This window comes from Miniopterus natalensis, chromosome 2, assembly GCF_054644295.1.
Source record: "Miniopterus natalensis isolate mMinNat1 chromosome 2, mMinNat1.hap1, whole genome shotgun sequence".
Lineage (NCBI taxonomy): Eukaryota > Metazoa > Chordata > Mammalia > Chiroptera > Miniopteridae > Miniopterus > Miniopterus natalensis.
The window spans coordinates 129997200-130018210 of record NC_142082.1 but is presented as its reverse complement, the minus strand read 5'-3'; the positions used below and the strand labels follow the sequence as shown (position 1 = coordinate 130018210).

The 21011-nt window shown below is 41.7% G+C and overlaps 1 protein-coding gene and 1 long non-coding RNA gene across 2 annotated transcripts in view; both read right to left on the bottom strand.

The window, feature by feature from the left end:
- Positions 1 to 21011, bottom strand: part of GRIP1 (glutamate receptor interacting protein 1) — a 609495-nt gene that overhangs the window by 454937 nt on the left and 133547 nt on the right. The gene's annotated exons all lie outside the window — the stretch shown is intronic.
- Positions 19068 to 20653, bottom strand: LOC107526978 (uncharacterized). The gene is made up of 2 exons (XR_001602234.2): positions 20007 to 20653; positions 19068 to 19261 (listed from the first exon to the last, which is right to left on the bottom strand). It is a non-coding gene; the product is annotated as an uncharacterized LOC107526978 (long non-coding RNA).

The following is a 21011-nucleotide window of genomic DNA, read 5'->3' as shown; positions in this document are numbered from 1 at the left end:
AGTGGAGGCATTTAAAAGATCATTTTATTGATGTTTAGCTAAGGCAAGAGCTGAGATTCAAAACCAGTTCCAGGTGCAGAACTGGTGTTATGCCCGCCACACTAATACCTCGAGACACGGACTGCACCACCTTTCTCAGTAACTGGTTATAGTTTGTGACAGTTTTTGACCTTTGAGGATGTTCACTTTTAAGAAATACTTCCCAATACCTCATCTAAATCCCTCTCTTCTCCTCTACTTTAAATAATCCCTTTGTCTTATGTCTTCTATGGGGACAGAGAAGGTTGGTCATTGTTCTTAATACCAGTGCTTTCACAATTATTAAATCACCTCTACTTCAGACTAAATGCATCCTATTCCTATAACCTTTTGTTAAAGGCCCAATTTTCCAACCTATTGATAACTGCATTTGGTCTTCTCTGGACCCCTTCCAAACTCTTGCTGTTGCCCACAAAATGCTATATTACATCTATACATTGCTCTTAAAATGAAGAACCTATGCCAACTAAAGCTGGAATGATCCCTCCCAGTTCCTTCATATGAAAGGAGGGAAGGGGAGGGAGGAAGGGGGAGATGGAAGGAGGGAGGGAGGGAGGAATGGGGGGGGAGAGAGAGAGAGAGAGAGATTGACTGATTTGTATTTTTAATAAAAGCTTTATCTTGCTAGGATATTTATCACCAACTCACAATCCATTATCACAGCTTTCCTTTAAAACACTCTTCCCTGGTGCAGCTTCTACCCAGTGCAGTGTGTTTACTGTTAACAATTATAATCTACCTTAAAGTCACTCTCTACAGCACGCCAAGTGCTCTGGCGCTTGGAGGGGCAAGAGCCTGTGCTGCAAGGGGCTGGGCTGCTAAGCAGGAAAGCATATGTAAGGCCTCAACAGCAAGCATCCTGACGGCAGCTGGGGGACACAGCAATATGATACAGCATGCATGGGACAGCATCCTCCTTTCCAGCAGGGGCATGCTGCATGGAAAGGGATTGGGTTGCCTTGTTTCCTTTTATTGTGCCCCTCACCTCTCTCGGGACCTGTGCCTGAGGAACTCACTCCACCTTCCCAATTTATGTCCACATTGCTTACCTGAGCTTTTCTTTTCACTGGAACACTCCTTTAATTTATCCCAGCCTGAATGTCACCTCTGTCTTCTTTGACATGAGCAGTCCTACAGGAAGTTAGTAGGACCCCAGTTCAGTAAAGGCTTAAAGGGAGCTCTCTCACTAGTCCACGAAGCACTCGCCCATTGAGGTGGCACAGAACCGACTTCCTGTAGACATAGCTCATTGGAAAGAACCATGTTCCTGCCCCAGTGGGACTCTAGCCCTGTCCAACCCACCTTCTGCTAGTGTAGATTCTAGACTTCCGCGGCTCCTGCATGCAAACGGCCTGCCCTGCAGACCCCACCCGCCACCGCTCTGCAGAGTCTCCGCCGCTTTGAAAAGCTTTGTGTTCACAGCAGAACAAAGGAACAGCAGAAACAGCTGGGAATATAGACTCGGCAAGACCGGTCTGCAGAAGTGACTTTCAGGCAGGCACTTTCTGTGTGAAAATGTCCTTTTGAGTGCTAGTAATAAGTAGAAAAGGGTGGGATTAGAGTTGGGAGAAGAGGGGAGACTGGTGAAGTAGAAATAGATGTTTCTGCATTGCAGTCGTGAGAAAGCGAAAGAAAACAGCATCAGGTATGATTAGGTGTGTCTGCAATACAGCAGAAACCCCAGATACGCAATTTAAACTAGACAGGAGTTTGTGTCCCGTTCAGATAAAGGAAGTGCCGACAATGAAGACAGTACATGCGACCACATCAGCTCCAAAATCATCAGGAACTCTGGATCCTATCTTTCCACGTGGCTTTCAGGCTTGAGGCCCAACGTGGCCGTGGAACGCAGAAATTACATTTCAGGCAGAAGGAGAGGGAAGAAAGGAAGGGCCGAAAAGGTGTGCCCTCAGCCGAGCCCCCTCCTCACAAGGTCTCCCTGAAAGCCCACCCAACGCCTTCAGCTTCATCTCACTGGCCACCCAAGGGAAGCTGGGCACACTGCCAGTTACACACACACACACACACACACACACACACACTAGGTTTCTGTGTGTAAACGTAGAATGAACGTTGGGTATATAACTAGCAGTTTCTACACTAAAAGCTAAGACAAACAAAATACTTTTGTTCCTGGCTCTTAAACCTGCATTTTCTCGGAAAGCAAGAAGGGCATGCACCATTTCCCCAATAGCTACCCTCTCCCAGGGCAGTAGAAAGGCATGGGCATGAAAACAGACCAGGATATTTAAGTCAGCTGAATAAAAATTTATCACTTACATAGCTTAGATTATTTTTAACTCAAAAATGAAAGGAAAGCTTGATTATAGAAGTAAAAATAACAGAACTTTATCATAACAGAGGGAGCTATTCAAACTGAAATGTAGAGCTTTGTTTTCAAAACAATAAACATCCACTGGAGGGGCAGTTAGTTCAACAAAAGAAAGAATGAAACCAGTAAACATCTGCAATTTCACATGATGGGGGGAAAGAACATAAAGCTCAGTTATTTTGAGCAATAGGCACACACACACACAAAATGAAAGCAGAATGGACCCTAAGACTTGTTCCTCTTGATGAGACAAGAGGTGGCTTCACTCAACCATGAGTGTGACCCCTCTGAGTGTCACTCGGTTGTCCTTATGCTTCCTGAGAGCCTGTGACTATCTTAAGCAAAACCTCTGAATGAAAGAAGCAGGTTACATGGTTTGACAAGACTTTTTTCTTTTGTGCCAAGGTATGGACTAGTCTCACAGGTAAGATGGGGCACATTTAAGAGATTGCAAAAGCACCTGAACTCAGGGCTATCTCAAGAAAGCTGGGGTATACACTAGATTTAATAAACCTGGATTCACCTTTACAATCAGCAACTGAGATTCTTTACCTGGGGTAGTTATTGCCCTGCACAAAGCCACAGGTGCAAGTCTTACTGCTGACCTAAGGAAAGCCTGGTATCGGACAAGAGCCAGGGAGCAACAAGAGGGTGAAGAACTGCTCTTCGGATTTCCTTGTTACCTTACTACTTCAATAATGGACCAAAGGTCCACATGATGTTCCACAATTGTATTGTGAAGTCTGGGGAGCACTGCCATACAAAGCCTTCTCAAATCTGTAGTGCATTCAACAACAACAGAAGCAAGCATTTCTCCCTGAGACAATCTTCCTGTGCACATGCACATGTGGAGAAAACATGAGCTTTGGAGCCAAAAATACCTGCTTGGCAATCCAAAATCTATGATTCACTGGGCTAGGGTAACACTGGGAAGGCAATTAACATTTTTTAGGTGCAAAAGTGGGAAACCAGTTCCCTACTTCCTTACAGTGATGTTACAGTGCTGCAATAACACATCAAACACCGGACACTCAGTAGGCATTCAACAGACGTTAGACTCTCTCTCTCCCACCTCCCTACCTTATCCCTTTCCCCTCAACAATTTAATGTTTTGAATTTAGGTTCACATATTAAGCTCAGCTTGATCATACTAATACATTGTGAGGTTAAATAAGAATGTCAATGTAGCAGTATAGTAGTCATGGGTAAAAACTTCTGCTCCTTCACAGTGTAATATGAAGCACAGATCTCCAAGAAGTAGCTGACCTGAGTGATGATTTTGGCAGGGACTCTAGGAAACTGTAAGAAGAACACCAGCTTCAAAGCTCAGGTCACCTTAGCAGGATCCTAGATGTCATTCGGCAGTCTTCATCCTAAGCCCACCCCTTGGCTCCAGGACTAGGCGACAACTTGTGAAACCTGCCAGTTACATTGATCAGCTCAGAGTTGAAGTCACCAGCTAAGGCCATTTCGGAATGTTGCAAAAGAGATGCAGGGAGAGAGTGAGAGTGAATGTGAGTTTCTGGTGCCAATGACATAATGTAGGAAATAGTGACTTTCTTCTGGGAATATTCATTTAGAAGTCATGTAATATATTTGGATATGGATACAGAAATAGTGTGGTGGCTTTAAGAGCTTATATATTAAAATGAAATATAAAGACCCGAAGTGTATATTGTTTTTACTGCTTTTGAAATATTTAGTAGTAAAGATACACATTGTGTCTGAAATGCTCATTTCTTCAATGCTCGGAATCGAGCACTAAGGAAAGCTTCATGTCTGTGTGAAAAATTAATTGCTAAATTTTATTTTACAAACCATGTATTCTCACCTGTTTACCATCAAACACTTATTATTTATTCAAATAACTAAGATACTTTTTTAGAGCAAATGCAAGAGAAGAATATAGAATGAAATAGGCTAAAATCTGAAATGAGACCAAAATACCCATTAAAAGCCTTTCTTGTTAATTCACCTTTAATGACTGGGAAACCCTTTGCCTGGTACTATGCTATGCAAATCAACAAGGAAAAAAAAAGCATTAAGAGCACAGTACACAATCCAGTTATCATTTACTTTGACAATTCTAGTCCTATTTTAATTAATTATAGTACTTTATGGCAGAGTATAAATGTGCTAAAGTATATTTTTTAAGTTAAAATGTCTATGTACTGCAAATCTCAAGAGGACTTTTTCCCATTAAATGTATTTTTATAACCAGGAGAGAGACTGCTTTTTAGAAAACTTCCAAGGTTATTTAGACACAGAACAGAATAAATTATGTTCTGCTGCTTACTTATTCTACAATTTGTAAATTTTAAAGATAAAACTGCTTTACTTTTTTAATAAAACATCTCTGAAGAAAATATATTTTGTAGGCCTCACTTAGTAAGATTCTTGGGTTTAAGTTTTAGGTTTTCAAGTTTTCTCCTTGGAGGGGAGGTGGCAACAAAAACCACAGATAACAAGTAACCCAAGAAAGATTCTAGGAAAGACTAAATTTTCTCTTTAAAGTCTATTTATTGAATTTAAATCAACATAGACAGGAAGGCTTAAACTTATAGATTCTTTTTCTCCAAAATTATATGAAGGGAGAGAATGTAGGTAATAGACAATTACAAGTCAGGGATCAATGATAATTAGATAATACCTGCCTTTGCCACGCTTAAGGATAGAGTGTGGGGACTGCTGCTTTCTGAGAGGGTCGGGAGGAAAGGTAAGCAGCGGGGTTCTTCCCTGCTTTTACTCAGTCAAGCAAGCGGCTCCAATGATAGAGCCCTAGACACACCAGCGCAGTTTCTGCACCTGCTGACACTTTAGGACACTGGATATTTCTTCTGCAAGACAGCACTGGCTGTTCAAGAAAGTGACTTGATGATATCTGCTATAACAAAAAGCATTTTAGCCCTGGCCGGTGTTGCTCAGTGGTTAGAGTATCGACCCAAAGGGTCGAGGGTTCGATTCCTGGTCAAGAGGCACGTGCCTGGGTTGCAGGTTCACTCCCACCCCTGGCTGGGGTGCGTGCAGGAGGCAACCAGTTGATGTGTCTCTCTCACATTGATGTATTTCTCTCTCTCTCTCTTTCTCTCCCCCCCCCTTCACTCTCTTCCACTCTCTCTGAAAAGCGATGGAAAAGATATCTTCAGGTGAGGATTAACAACAACAAAAAAGCATTTTCGGGAGTATTTAATATTGGATTAATACCCTTTATATAACAAGTGTATTCGGCCTGCCTACAGCTGGGAGTTTGTTGCTAAATAATGGACCTCCAGAAATGAACAGCAGAGAGGGGACGCATTTTTCTTCCTGCTATATAGGCTAGAGGGCACTGTGGTATAATCTTAGCGGGCAGATACGTCCTCAACCTTTCTATAACCCAGACTTTGACACATCAGTTATTGAACAAATATTTCAAACCACTACACAGTGATGCTGTCCGCCGGCCAACACCTCAGTTTGGACGACACCATCTTGGAGTGAGCAGCGGTGCTTATTTGAGTATTTCTGTACATTTTCTTATTGTGTTGCATCAAATTGCGTGGAAAAATGGAAGCCATGAAAGTATTAGTCCTAATGATAAGGAGTGAGGATCTCAGATGGAAAACCAGTTGATCTGAAAGCTGGTTAATGTTAAGAATTAAAACAATAAAAGTAAAGAACCTATCTGAAATGCTGGAAATTTATATTCTAAGATTGTTCCTAAAAATACAGGGGTGGGCAAAAGTAGGTTTACAGGAAAATACAAATTAATAAATTATACAGCAATAAATTGTGTTTTGAGTTCTCACAACTGTAAACCTACTTTGCCCACCCCTGAATATCTAATTAGGGATTTCATCATGTATTTAGTTCTTTGTGTGTGGAAGCCCCACCCTTAAATATAGAAAGCTTGTGAAAACGTAAGATTGGTTTTGTTCATCTTTTTAAAGGAAAAGCAAGACAGTCTGAAACGCAGGCGTCCTCTGCAGGGTAGTCAACAAAGATGATTTCACCGTCATGGTCCTAGATGGAGCCAATGTTGCTGAGTCTACAGGCTGACCCAGCAGACGAGCTTGAGACGCCTCACGGGGTGGGTAGCATTGGGGTATTTGGGAAATGTTTTCCAAATAGTGTGAAAACTGGGAGCTGTTTCCTTTTTTCTTTTGACTTCTAGTTGCAACTGCCCCCCATGCAGTCCCCCATATTTTATGCTAAAGGAACAAGGGTGTGGCGAGCTGCCTTGCTGCGCTGTAGAATAGTCGCTGCAGGAAGCCTCTGCCACAAGCCCCACACTTGCCATCTGGGGGTGTTTGTGTTTGTAAAGGGTGAGTGCCTAGAGACGGAGATGACAGACGCCACACAAGTGCAGAGGTAAGTAGCTGTGCAAAGCAGAAAGCCCCAGGGGGGAGGCTGAGAAACAGACAAGAGGGACGTCCCTCGGCTAAGACAAGCTTAACTCTATGGTTAGTCGTGCACAGTTTATGAGAGCAGATGAGTTATGGTTGAGATAGAGCACCATGTGTTTTCAATAGGACATACTTGCAAGTCAAAGAAAGGTTTTATGAGCGAGAGGAAAATAACTACGCACTGACCCTAAATTTCTATAAAGGATTCAACCTTCAGAAAGCCTTTCTTAAATTTCCAGCTGAGTAGGTCTTATAGCTCTTGTTAATTACCTATGCTATTAATTAGTCATTTGAAAGTGATGAACTAAGTTTAGAATGCTCTTAGAAATGCTCAGGGATGTTTTTAAAAGGATTTCTGAGATTTTAAACCTATTTTTTCAACCTTTATACATTATTTTAAAGGCCACAGTGTTTTGTATTTCTATCACAGTGTATTAGGATGAAGATATCCTTTTATATGTTTAAGACATTGTAGAGAAACATTGTTTTCATAAAATTTGAGATGAGATGCTATTAATGAAAAGGTGACCAGCCCTCAACATGTAAAATAAAGTGAGAATATGTTAAAATCATAAAAAAGAATATGATCCTCAATTGGGAATCTGGATTATCTTGGCATTCAAATAATAACAAAAATTTTAAATTCACAAATAAAATACAGATAATTTAAAATCAAGATATAAAGAGACCAGGTCCCCCATTTCTACTTTGCTTTTCTCCAGCACAACTCTTCTTTATTATCTTCAGTCCTGATGAAAGCAAATTACCAAAACATGGGATGTATGCTGTACAGTGCCGCTGTCACCAAAAGGCAGGATGCTGGCGTCTCCAGCACATGCACTGTGGGAGCAGTCCTCCCAGAAGGAGCCAAGCTGTTGCTAGGTGATGCAGGAAGGGCAAGAAGAAAACACAGACTGCAAATAACCAAAGTGGAAGGAAGCAAAGGTAAAAGAATTCCGTGTTTATTGAGCATCTACTATGCAGGGAACTGTTAGGGGCTAGGAATCTAAACAGTTTAGACTTTGGGAAAAGTCTTAAAATTGTACAGAAGGTTCTCATATACCTTTTACCTACTGTTAGTATCTCACATAATCTTCATATCAATTATCAAAACTAAGAAACTGACCTTGGTAAATACTACTAACTAACCTAATACACTTTGTATTTCGCCAGTGTTTCTGCTAATATCCTTCTGTTTCAGGATTCACAGCAAGATCCCACATTGCATTCAGTCATCCTGTCTTTAATCTCCTCCATTCTGTGACAGTTCCTCAGTCTCTTCTTGTCGTTCATGGCCTTGGCATTTTTGCTGGTGGACATTTGAACAATGTGTAAGTTCTATGAGGGAACTATGTTTTTGCCGGGGGTAAAAAGATATTTGAACTGGGCCTGGAAAAATAAAATGGGAGATCTTGTCGTTCATGGCCTTGGCATTTTTGCTGGTGGACATTTGAACAATGTGTAAGTTCTATGAGGGAACTATGTTTTTGCCGGGGGTAAAAAGATATTTGAACTGGGCCTGGAAAAATAAAATGGGAGATTGCCAATTTATTATTTCTATCTCATCTGTTCAATTCAACATGTACTTATACTAATGGGAAGGACATTGGGCACTGTGAATATAGCCTTGAAGAAGACAGAAATGGTCTCTGCCGTTATGCATTGTAAGAGGTAATAAACAAGTCATGACAAATGCACTGAGAATTACGAAAGGGGGTAAGGACGATTGGGCAATGCTCAGCAAATGGACTTCACCTCATCTAAGGGGTGAGGGGAGAGTCCCTGGAGAAGAGGGCGGTAAGCTGAGATCAACCTGGTTTAGTCAGGTGAAGAGAGGACAAGAGTAGTCCAGAAAGTAGGAACTGCATCTGCAAAAGCAAGGAGCAGCTGGCACACTGTCACTTCAAATGCTGCATCACTGACACATGGTGGGGAAGAGCAGTGTGAAGTAGAGAGACTAAATGAGATTGGAAAGAGAGGGACTGCCAACTGCATGTAAGACGAGAAACTTTTAATAGGAACAAAGAAATACCTGAAAACATGGGTAGAAAAGTAAAACAGACTGAAATTCCTATATCAACTGGGTAACAGCAAGTTCCATTCATTTTCTCAGTTACCTGGGGAGAGGATGGCTGGGGCAAAGAGAAAGGAGAAAGGTCACGGCAATGTAAAAACAGAAAATACCAACAATCAACAGATGACTCCGGACCAGAACAACGCTGGATTACCCTTCAGAGAATGGCGATTAGAGCATCAGCAAAATTATGGTACCAAGAGTCAGAATGCAATTTTTGAAAAATAAAGAGATTCATTATTTTCCCAAAAAGGCATCAGAATCTTGGAAATGGTAAGAACTCTGTTAAACGTCCTTAAACTTGTATTCAATGGCTCCGTAGTGTTTTTGCTTTGACTTACATCATGTAGGCTACATAACTTCAGGTTTTATGACTTCTCAATGTCCTGGTCCTGGCTAAAAATACAGATTCTAACGATGATATCAAAAGCCGCATGAACATGAGCTGGATGCAAGAGTGCGGAACGCAGCTGGGCGGGAGGGCGGTCCAAGGCCGGCGCCCAGGGTGTGCGCGGCCGCCCAGAAGCCGCTGCAGGTCTGAGGCAGGTCCGGCCGGGGACCAGGGGACAGTCTGGGAACACCTGCTCAGAGATCAGGGCAGGAGAGAGTTTCAAGGAGGCGCCTCCCTTCTCCCGGGCAGGTGAAGCGCGAGGAGCCGTGCAGACTCCCGGCCCCTAGGCTCGCTGTCACGTGGGACCTTTCTTGGAACAGTCCTGGGACAAACGCCGTGTGACAAGTTGAGGAGTGTGATCTGAAGGGACAGTGCTTTGTACTGAAACCCGTCTTCCAGACAGTCTGTCTGTGAGGCGAGGGGGAGAGAGGAGCATCGGGTGCGAGGTGGAGGAGCTGCTGTCGAGGACGACGCTGTGCTCCCAGGCCACAGAGCGGGCGACAGGCGTCCTGCGGAGAGCGGCCTGCAGGGAGACGGCCGCGGGGACTTGCAGCCACGAGAATGTCTTTCTGGCAGGTCTGAGACAGGTGGGTGCAAGATGCCTGCCCTGACACTGACCACCTGGAACTTCTCCCCTAAAGGCCAACCCCAAGCCTCAGCAATCATCCCTCGCAGGGCCCAGGGTGGCCCGGCGCCCAACACCCTTCTCCTTCTCAGCACAGCTATGGTTTTGCTATTTTCTTCCTGCTACTTTTCTGTTAAAACTGTTCACTGACTCCGTTTAAATGTCTTTCTTGTCAACAAGGTGTCTGCTCCTCTGTATGGCATCCCGCCTCGTGTCCTTGCTGTTGGCTGTCTTCCTGCTCTGCCCTCTAGCGCTGGGTGCGCTGGCTCCCGGCGGCGACAGCGACAGAGGCTCTGGGCGCTCCCCCCCCAAGGGAGGGAGGCCATGTGCTGGAGGCAGGGAGGTGACGTGGAGGACACCGCTGCGGGGAACGCTAAATCCAGGGTGGCTCAGACAAATAAGTTATTCACCTGCTCTGGACTGATAAGGATTTAAAACTGGTCCCCGCGCAAAGCCAGTTTCCATCTAAGCCCTGTTTACAGGACATTTCACGGGGGTGTCGGCGCCAGCTCGCGCGGGGGATCTTAAGGCTCCTTGTCATCCCCGAGCTTGTTGCCAGCAGCCAGTTCTGTCTGCACACTCCACCCTCTCACTTCTTTCCTCTGAAACCCGACGAGGACTTGCTGAGGGCCCACTGAACGCATTCTCTCGTCACCAAGTAACTGCACGTGGCAGCTGCTGTAAAGGCGATGACCGCAGGGTGGTGGCAACAAGGTTTGGGACGTCCTTCAGAAACATCTGTTGGCCCCTTTCCTTTCTCTTTAGCCCCTCCTCTAGCTTCTCTTTCCCTTCACCCCAAACCTGTTCTCTTCTAATACGGGGGAAGGGAGAGCAAAAGTAGGTTTACAGTTGTTCGTATGGAAAATAACACAATTAATAAATAATAATACCAGAATCAGCTCTGTGTTCTGCATACTCGCAACTGGAAACCTACTTTGCCCCATCCTGTATATCTAAAATACCATCTAGTGAGCTGACCAAACACAGTGAAATGGCTCCAACTTATTTCCATAACAGTGTCCAGTCTCCTAAAAATCTATTTAAGACCTTCCATAAACTGATTGCATCCAAAATATCTCATACCCACAACTTCAGTCTCCCACCTCATCTAAGCAAATCATAATCAACCACAGTATTTTCCCCTCTGGTCAGGGCATTTAATCAAAGTCTTTCAACGGACTCTCAAGGTTAAGAAGCACTGGCACGAGGATGCCTAGTACAGGTAGTGCCTGGAATTCCAGACACAGGAGCCCCTGAGTTATAAATATCCCTTGCTTGGAAGCAGCACCTAGGCCAGGGACCTCTCTCCCCCCTCTCTTCTTGCCATTCATTGTTCTCCTTTCATCTTTTTAACCAGTTTGCTGACAGAGTTCATCCATAACATTAGTTCGCAGTTCTCACCCTCTCTATGCCTAAGTGCAAAAGAAGAAAGAGGGCTGAGGACCGTTTAGACACCTATTTTCATCTTCAGGGCTTAGCCTCCTTTTCCTTTCTTCTCCTGGGTTCTATAAAATGCAATTTCACATTTGGGTAATGACCATGGGCTTAAAAAGCTCCCGGTTAATCCATAGTCAGAGCTAGGAGACAAAACACTGAGGATATGATGTTACCACTCAAAATGAATGGAAACCAAAAGCCCTTAGCAAAAATGTTTAAGCAAGAACCGAGGGGTATGTCATACAGCTTTTCCAGCTTAAGAACCAAACTGGGTCTAGGGGTGAATACAGGCATGGGCCCCTCCTACTTAGCATCTGACTCCTAACCTCAAAAAACATCTTGAGGACAACAAAAAGAATAAGTTTGAAAATGCAACACAAAAAACTTGAAATAAATATATTACAAATCAAAGAATTAGAGGTCAAAAGAAAACAAAAGAAGTCCTCTAAGTTCAACTATGTAGATCAGTGATGTTCAAACAGTGTCCCTAGAGGCGCTTCAAGGACTAAGTGGGTAAGTCTCTAAACCCTGAAATTCCGCTTAATCAGAGCAACTCCATTTTTATCTCTTTTATATACTAGACCTCCATGTCACACTTCAATTTGAAGAATAGGTTCTGCAGCCTGAAAAATAAACAAACTTAAAAACCATTATTTCAAACTACAGCCATTCATGCATTCATCCATTTAACAAACATTTATTGAGCATCTACTATGTGCCAAGCATTGTGCTAAGGGATGAATGTACAAAAATAAGAAATACATGCTACCCTCCAGGGCTCTTCCTAGAGATGGAGAGACAGACAAATGATGCAAAACTCAGAGCTGAGTGTGCCCAAGGTTCTGGGACAGGGGGCGGAACAAGGAGGGAGCTTTGAGATTCCATAAAACAGATGCTTTAACATCTGGCAACTGGCTTTGAAGCTCTGCTTAAACCTATCGAGTGGTGGGTAATTCTACAAGGAAGCCAATTCTATTTTTTTTCTTTTTCTTTTTCTGTTTATTTTATTTTTTCCATCACCTTTTATTCCCTCTATGTTCTACAAGGAAGTCAATTCTATTTTTAACACTTGTAATTATTAAAAAATTTTCTTTTTAGAGCTGAAATCTATGTTCTTGTGGCTTCTATCCATCAGCTCTAGTTCTATCTCTAAGTCTACACAGACCACGTCCATTAACCTTTTCCATAAGATTGCCTTTTAAGATTTGAGTTCAATCATCATTCCCTTCCCTTGCCTTTCGACTGTCTAGGCAGACAGCTTTTATTTATACCAATGATTTTATGGTTTCCTGTAACCAAGACAAAAAGGGTCAGAATTCTGGGAGAACAGAGGCTTGAAGAAATGGCTCCTTCTATGTAAGACCTGTGTTTTGTGGGGTTAATTCTAAGATCAGTTTTGGTGCTATCTTGGAATTAAGGGGAAATGCAATTATATATCATAAAATGTGACTATAGATCTTTAAAGCTCATTTTTCTTCATAACCTTCAAAATTAATGGAAATCTAGAGGGTGGCCAAAAACATACAAGAACATACATAAAAACGGTTCATTGATGTTACATTATAATACATATGTTCAATGTGTTGTCCTTTATTAAAGCGCACATTTCAATATACTGTTCAAAACTGAATGAACACCGTGTACTAACAGTTTCCATCAGTGCCTGCACGAGCATCTGAGACATGTTGCCTGGGATGACTACGTCTCTAACTAGCATACTCTAGAAGAAGTAACCAAGGAAGATAATCTATAAAAAATAAAACCCGAAGTAATATTACCTATGTTTGTAGATTTCATGGCCTCCATCTATTTTTCATTAAATTTTAGTTTCGCTTTTTAATTACTTTTGATTTTTGAAAACTTTAGAAAATGATCATGTTTAAGTAACATTTCCAGCTGTTTTATATATGTAATTTCATAAAGCATTTCAGCTTTTTTTTTTAAATCCTCACCTAAGGATATTTTTTTTCATTGATTTTTAAAGAGAGTAGAAGGGAGAGGGGAAGGGGTGAGAGAGAGAAACATCGATGTCACATCAGTTGGTTGCCTCCCACACCACACGACCAGGGCTGGGGATCGAACCTACAACTGAGGTACGTGCCCTTGGCTGGGAATTGAACCCTCAACCCTTTGGTCCAAGGGCTGATGCTCTAACCACTGAGCCAAACCAGCCAGGGCTCAGCATTTCTTTTTCACTAAAATTTCTATACACAGGAGTTTCACTATCTAATGAATTAAGAAGCTCTGAATGCCAGTGTGAAATTTAACATACATATAACTTTATTTCTAAGAGAGAGAAAATCTGTTACAATATTTTTAAGATAAGTTTTCTGAACACAGGCTTTGCATAAGAAGTATGTTTCATATTAATATAAAATGTAAGTACCACCTGCTTCCAAGGAAATTGAAGTAATATATAAGACTTTTTTTAAAAAAACATGTGTAGATATTTCCACGGTAAGCATTAAATTTGACTTTTATCTTCCTGGCTGCCTAGACAAAAAGGAAACCACGAAAGAACACTTAATTATACTTGATGCACCTGATAAGATAAAATATTCTGGGGGGGGTGTTAGGAAAATACATTTATTAAGTTTCAAAGAAAATTTGTCAAGAGGTACTAATCAAGGGAATTTAAACAAAGGACATTTAGCAATACCATGTCTCCAACAAAAATAGGCGATTGGAGACTAGAAAACAATCCTAAAAGTGTTATATATTATGTAAACCTTCTATAAAATTTGAGGACACAGTATTAATGCCTTCAATGAGGATGTTTTTATGAAGAGCTATCCTGAAGCAGCTCTCTCATGAACTGTGATCATTAATTCATGAGCAGAACTTGAATAGAAAGAGATGACTATTATTTTTTTTCACTTTCTCCACTGTTACTGCTACAGAACATAGATGGAAGTTACCTCAAGTTTAAATTCTGAGGAAAAAGCCTGTAGGGCAGGCTTTTTCATGCCCGAAGGAAGAACTTAGGGTACCAAACATAAAAAGTGCAAAGTTAACATTCCATTCAGAAGCTGAAAACTGTTTATAATCCTTGCCTGGGTAAAGGGTCCCCTCATCTCCACACAAGTCAGCCACAGCAGCAGATTGGGCCAAAACGGGCCGCAAGCTTTAGACCTGCTCAAGTTCTTGAAAAAGGTGCTTGTCTGAAACTCCAAACTATCATACCAAAGAATACTTTCTCCAAGTATTCCTTTACTCCAAGACTTCTCAGAGCTTTTAAGGAGCTAACATGCAATGGGATCCTCCCAAATCTGGCACAGATGGACAGTAAACTTATCTGTCCACAGTGCTCTCATGTCTCAGAGCATCTTGCAAGGCTAATGTCCCATGGAACATAGTTTGGAAAATACCACCAGATATGCCATAAGCCATACTTTAGGAAACATCTAGATAACACCACCTCAGTCAAAACAAAATAAAACAAAAAAAAATCACCTCTCTGTGCTGTCCCAGTAAAATGTTTGGTTTTCAGTAGCACTGGTGCCTCAAAGATCTTTCCTGCAAAATTAATCCCGAATCAGGCCCCCAGGCACCTGGACCAATCAGGTCTCCAGACGGCACTGTTTATCACTGTAGGAGAATTATTAACAAAATAACAATAGCAGCTCCTTATGACAATATTGTGACAACAAGATCAGCTGCTTACTACAGCTGGAGATGGAAGGTCAATGTCTACAGCCTAAAGATGAATGTTTTTCTATTCGACTATGACAAGAGGTCATTCAAGTAAGAAATCTGAAAGCTGTAATAGTAAGATAAACTGCACAGGCATTTAAATATTATACTGTTTATACCATTTGATACTGAAGTCTAGTCTATTAGTAGACACCTCCTTTTCATTCCTGTCATCAAAATAGTATTTAAATACTGGTCTTGAAGAACCATCGTCAGGTCAAAAATAAGCTGGGCTCACTGGGCTCAAAAATGATAGCAGCCAATAGTTATTACACTGTAAGCCATTAAATTCTTATAACAATCCTATGAGATTGGTAGTATTGCCATCCCTCTTTAACCAATGAGGAATGGTCTGTGAACTTTGGAAGGATACTATTAGAAATAAGGAGATCTTTTCTTTACCTCCTTAATCACTTTCCTCACTGTGCAAATAGCAAATGCTGGGATAACTCTTTTGGTTTGATCTATGATATCTATCTCAAAGGCTGGGAGGTAAATATGTAATCAATAACTCTGGCCCCAGGAATGATAAGAAACATTCTTCCAGGTTTGCTACCTAGTTCTTTGGGGGTTTTTTGTTTGCTTGTTTTTAAATACTATTGGTAAAGATTATAAATACTCTTGAACAAGCATTTCCCTTTCCATTTATTCAGGTTGTTATCTTTAGGATGGTCATTTTTGACCTTTATTTTCTCCACAACGCATTTGACGGATGAAGCTTACATATAATATATTCCCACAACCCAGCCCTTTTCTGACAAAACCAAATTGTGGTGAAATAAACTGAGAGCGCAAGAGAATGTTTGCTACGTTATTTATAAAAGTATTTCTCAGGTTTACAGGTCAGGAAGCCACAATTTAAAAGACCTCAAAATTTTGTCAGTTTACCTGGGAAAAAAATGAAGAAATATAGTTATTTTTATCTCAAATAATTGTTAATCTGAGTCTTTTTTCCAAAACGCTATTCTATAGGTAAAGTTAATTAAGCAAAAGATATACATTGTTGAAGGATCAGTATAAGAACATATTACTTTATTGTTTCAAATTACAGGACACAGAATTTACAGTTTTACACTGTAATGAATGTGATCGTGTTATTGCACATTTTACATGCGTCATCATCTTTTCTGCTGTTTTGCTAGCAACTGTGATGCAGATATGAATATAATTGGCAATTATCAAAATTTTTACTAGCACATCACAAATGACCACAGTGACTGGCAATTAACTGTGTTAGTTTCGATTCTAACCCCTTTTCTTCCACCCAGGAAAGGATATCGTAAAGAAATGAGCATCACTATAGGGATAAATTAAAATCTGCTTTAGACTACACAAAGAAAGAAATCATTATAAAATCTTGGGATTTGTTAGTGCATCCAGTATACTACGGAACTGATGAATTTACATCATTTCATAGTATGTAAAAACTGCCTATATTGAAAACTGCCCTTGGGAGAGGCCTGCGCAGTCCAGCTTTTCCCTGATGAGAGGTTTGGCAGGCCAGAGAGTATATAAAGATCATGATCCCAGAACCTGGAAACCAAGGAATCTGCATGAACCTTGGCGGGAGAAAAACAAAGATGAAGGCACTGCAGGTGGGTCTAATCAGAGAGCTGAATTAAAATCAGACCAGAGCTGAAAAAGAAACAAGTTCTCCTGTTTTACGAGACACAAAATATGTCTCTGGGTGGCCCCAGTTTTGTATCTCTCGATTCATCTGATCTTGAGGGAATTCATTTCCTAAAACCCAGGCCCCCTGCAGGCAAATGACAAAGTTCGACAGGAACCTTAGCACACCACAACCTTGCTTGTGACACGCCCATCCTGACATGTCCCCAGTGAAGGGCCATAACCACTGAGAGGAATAAACATTCCCAGTAATTCACAAAGTGAGGAAAACACTGTCATTTTCTTTTTGGCAAAGGCTTGCTTATTTGGCAAAAGCCTGCTAGCTAGAGTAACACCGCAGGGAGTTAGCGAGCTTCACTGCCAAGCCGTCCTGGGGGAGGAGTTCTCGGGAGTGAGAAAGTCTCCGGGCTTCGCAGACACAACCATCTGGAGATGGAAGCGGGGGCCGTCTAGACAAGGAGACAGCACGCTGCAGAAAGGAGAAAGAGCTCACTGTGACCCAGGGGAGTGAGGAGGAAAGAGGGCAGGGGCCCCGCCGTCTGTTCTCAGCGGGCGCGGGCGCGGGTGGGGGTCAGGCAGTGTGACAGCGGGGACACTCCACCCGTCTTCAGTCTGCGGGCATCAGCCAGGCGGGCCCCGGGATGGCACGGATCTCCCAACTGCGAGGCTTCTCCATGTGGGGTCTCCAGTTAATGAAAAAGATATTAAATGGGGTGAGTTCGTGTGGGTCCAGCATCTGAGAGCTGGGTTTTGAATGTGCCAGGTTTCAACAAGCCTGGCTTTTCCTCAGGATGGTTTCCTGCGGCTCACTACACAAGTCTAATGAGCTGGGAGAGCAGGCCAGGCACTGGGCTAGGCGCTGGGCGCCTCTGCACCTAGTAACACTCAAGCAAAACGGGAAGCAGGGTGACAGGCGGCCGTCAGAACCCCCTACTCCCAGGAGCCCTTTGTGAGCGCCTGATCCTGCCAGAAGGCCAAGGCGCTGACAAGCTCTGTGGGGGGCAAGGGTGGGTGGGTTACGGAGCTCCTGCGCTCTGGCCGAGCACCATGGCACCTCGGCATGTGCATGCATGAGTGGGAATGCATGCCCATGTGTGCACACACGAACGAGTGCGTAGTGTCGCTGGCCCCTGTGAGCCCTAGGCATAAAATGATTTTACAAGAAAGCCTAGTAAAAAGGAAAATGGTACACAAAATTATTTCTTAATTCACAATTTAAAAACAAAGTGTCCAACATATTTTAGGTTGTGGCGCCTACAAATAATGAGGTATCTGTTATCGCTGCCCTCTCAGACTGGAGTCCTCAGCAGGGGGACTTCTAAGGGGCTGAGATGTTCCCACTTGGAGAACCCGAGCGTGAGAGGGAACCCTTGTGTTACTGCTCCCCTCCACCCACCCTCAGTTCATAGCTAATCAGGTTTAGACATGTAGAGCTCAGCTTCCCTGGGAAGCCCTGACTTTGTACAGACCACAGTCTCAGCACTTCACCTTCCAGCAACCCCCTTCAGAGGCAGCCAGTGTACTGGAAATTGCCTTTCATGGTAAAACAAACAAAAAAACCCACCTTCAAATAAAAGGTATTAGAAGCATTATGTTTTTTTAAGAAGCAAAATGCACATACTTCAAAATTTCACATTCCAACAAGTTTCTCAGAGGATAAAAAAGGAATGTTTAAATCCTTTTTTTTTCTTTTTGTACAAATGTTAAGGCAACCACCATCAGGAAATGCAGCCAAGAAAATCTAGGAACTGAAAATTTTGTTAGGGAAAAAAAAATCTTAACATAAAATAATTATAGTTTCTTATACTATGCCCTTTTGCCTAGAATCAAAAAGGCTTTTGCTTTTCCTGGAGGCCTGGTATTCTAAAGAGATCACTTGTGTTTCTGGTGCTGTTGTTAAAACGAACTTTGTTCAATACAAGATAGGTATCACATGGCCCTAGAAATAATATATCTGTATAAAATAAATCAGAATGGACTTTTGTTTGTAAATTAGGGTTCAAAACTATATTTTCATGATAAAACAACTAAAGTATGACATTAATTGAAAAACAAAAGGTAAAAACATGATTTTCTTTATCATCTGCCAAGTGTACTGCTTCATTGTAATCATCATTTATCCAAAACCTAAAATATGCCAGAAGGGAAATTTTCTGCATTAATTTCAATCACTAGACATTTTAAAGAATGTTCTGAACCAGTTTTAAAACATTATTTCAATTTCCCCTATTTTCTCAGCATCATTCTTTTTAAATCAGGTATTCTAGAAAACATTACACTGGACAAATTAAGTCATTTTATATAATGTTCCCTCTGATGTTAGTAATTTTCAAAATAATTACTCATCTCTCTATATATCTCTCTGAATCAAAACTACTTAGTCCAACTCTATTAGTCTGGGTTGATCAGAGAATCAGAACCAACAGGTTGTGGATAAATAAATAGAGAGACAGATATGCATCTATATTTGTAGAAAAAGATTTATTATACAGAATTGGCACATCCAATTATGGAGGCTGACAAGTCTTGAGATCTGCAGGGTGAGTCAACAAGCTGGAGACCCAGGAGAGCTGATGGTGGGGCTCCAGTCTGCATCGGAAAGCCAGAGAACCAGGAGAACCCGTGGTACAGTTCTAATCCGAAGGGTGGCGGCAGGCTGGAGGTGCAGGAAGAGCCAAAGTTTCCATTCCCATCCAAAGGCAAAAAAACAACAACACAACAACAAATGTTCCACTTCAAACTCAGTCCGGCAGGAGGAATTCTCTCTTACTTGGCAGAAGGTCAGCCTTTTTGTTCTACTCTGGTCTTCAACTGATTTGACGGGGCCCACCCACATTTGGGAGGGCAGTCTGCTTTACTGTCTGCCACTTTAAATGTTCGTCTCATTCAAAACACCCACACAGGATCATCCAGGCTAATGTTTAACCAAATATCTGGGCACCCTGTGGCCCACTCAACTTGACACACAAAATTAACTATCACACCAACCAATGATATTCCCAAATGTACTCTTTTTATTCTGTATTTTACCCTTACTCTCCCAAATTTCAGAGTTTTAGTGGATTAAAATGTTTCTAAACAACAATTAGTCTAAATTGTTCAGGAAAACCTTATCAATAGCAGTAAGTAGTCTCCTTAAATCAGGAAAATTATTCTTTCCCTCTCATATTTGTAAGAGTTTGATATTATTTATGTTAGCTCTCATAATAAAATAGTAACCTCATCAAGATAAACTAAAAGAAAATGTCAAGCCTAAATTTAAATACCATCTTCATTTGGCAACTTCTCTTAAAACTCCCAGAACACCATTAATGCTAAAAGGGGTAAAGACATTTTATAAAAACACACAATGAAAAGTAAGAATACATGAATAAATTAATACAAATGTCACAGAATCTTACCATTTAAGTTTTCTTTAGAGTCTTGGAATAACCTTAAAATGCATATGGGAAGAATAATTCACAAACACTGAACTTCTATGATGAATGGTTTAGAAATGGGTGAGGCCAGATGGTCATTAGCGCTTCAGGCTCACAGGGGTCTGTACCCTTGTCTTCACCAGGATTCAGTGGCTGACTTTTTGCTGTTTCAGAAAAGGAGTTTAGTTTGGTTCCCCCAGGCTGAAACAAGTATAATGGAATGGATTCACGATAATCTAATGAAAAACAACCTATTTAAATCCTTAATTGTCAATTATTTAAGTGTAAGATTTTGTTTGATCCCAGAACTACTGACCCACCTGTAAGGAACATGTCCTTCCTGGGGGTTGGGGGAGGGGAGGGTGTTCATGCGAAAGCACAGTTAGCAATAGGCAGCTGGCTTGGTGAGAACAGAAGAGAGCAGTGATTATGAGTCTCCTTAAGGAATTGGAACGGAGTAACGTGATGAACTACCCTTCTCTACCTTACAGATATTTTTATGTTAAGAGCCAGGTGACTCATTAATAATCCAAACACCTGCCCTGTGGGTAGCACAGGAGAAAAACTGCAAATACTTTCTCTGCAACTCCCTTTTCTTTTCTAGACTACACAAGAACTTGTCTGCACTTATCACTGCCTCCTCCTCTGTTTTAGCTTACATAATAGACTGTTGTCTGCTTCCTAATGATGTAAAGGGAGGCACCTCAATGACACCAGTGAAATGAAGCAAGACTTTGGTTTAGGTTTTGATTTTTCCCCCAGACAATTACCTCAATTACCCAATCCCAATGAGAGGAATAAGGAAGGGAAGCCAGCCAAAAAAACGTGTCACAGTGCTTAATGTAGACTTACCTTTCCACCAAGGTAGGACAGAGCAGACATCCAAATGAAGAAAATGTCTGCAGTGTGATAAGTGAATTTTTACCTTGGTAAAGCTAAAGCGGGAATATTTATTGGCACTCTGAATATGTAAATTCATTTAAGAAG